Consider the following 1,425-nt stretch of genomic DNA (forward strand, 5'->3'; position numbering starts at 1 on the left):
GCCAAACTGTTGATGCACAATTTTCCAGATGATGACGTGGCACGCCTGCCGAGCTTGAGTTGACCAACACACGAACTATTTGACTGCACAACAAAGAAGAAAGAAGGATCGAAGTGATCGGGGGTGAGCCGGCGGGAACACTCCGATGCCTAAGTCAGAATGGGAAAGGATATTGACAACAACTACAGAGCTCAGATAATGAGAGTTGAGATTATCTTTGCTTCGATAACATGACTTGTATTTGTAGGCAAGGAGAGGATTTGATTTCCCATACATTTAGGAATCTTATCCCTTGATATCGGCTAAACAAACATTTGAATAAAAGATCATGTTTGTTAGTTGTTCCACGATTTCAGTGGTTTGAGATCAGAGGATTAGCCTTGTAATCTTTTAGGCCATGCTAAATTAGAGCGTCCGAGTAGGACTTAATTGCTTTTGTGATCTTAGATATCACCTAACATATCTTCTTGGATATATGTAGGATCTAGATTGTAAAAGATATGATAACAAGATTACTTATTTATTAGAAATAACCTCTTTCAGGATATCGGAGTTATTCCCTTTACCGAGACTTGCATGTCCTGAGTTAACCTCGGACTTTGTGGTCTTGATTAGAGGAAGTCTCGGATTTCAGGGTCTCGGATAAGCAGGTCTCGGATTCATGGTCTCGGGCTTGGGCCTCTTCAGGCTGGGCCCGAGGACTACTGGATAAATAGTGGGCTAATCCATGTCCCAACATTGTAAAACATTTTGGGATTGAGACTTGAGTCATTTTTTAATTTGGGGTTTGTAGGGAAATTTTTGTACTAACCATTAAAACGTGTTTTCAAATAGACTCATAAAAAATAATAATAGCAAATCGAACAATGACAGTGAATCATAGTGTTAATTAACATAAACAATAACATTGAACAATGGCAATTTGTAAACATAATAAAAACAATTGAAATTGAAACAATCTGCCGTTGACTAAATATCATAATAAACTCAAATAAATACACACAGTAAATGGCAGTTTGTAAACATAATAAGCACAATTTAAAATAAATTTTTAAAAGGAATAGAATAAATTTACTGGGTGTAGAATGAAGGATGTTTCAGAGGGTATAATGAGATATTAGACATAAAAGAATTGTAAGTGTTTGTTGTTGAATGGGGTAGAAACTGTTTTTGTGGTTTTAATTTGTTTTGTTTTTTAAAATGTTGACGGTGGTTGCGCATACAGTTTTCAGGAATTTATTTATTTACTTTTTCATTTGTAGCAACCAACCAACCAAAGTTAAACCAACATAAGTACCCAATTCAATGCCATTAACGCCCATTTTTCCCAATTCCCCTAATATCAATTCACTACACCCATATATGGCCTAAAATAAACGTATTTGAAATTTTTTTTTAAAAGGAATCTAAAATAAACATATTTCA

The sequence above is a fragment of the Corylus avellana genome, chromosome ca5 (assembly GCF_901000735.1).
Source record: "Corylus avellana chromosome ca5, CavTom2PMs-1.0".
NCBI classification, from domain to species: Eukaryota; Viridiplantae; Streptophyta; class Magnoliopsida; order Fagales; family Betulaceae; genus Corylus; species Corylus avellana.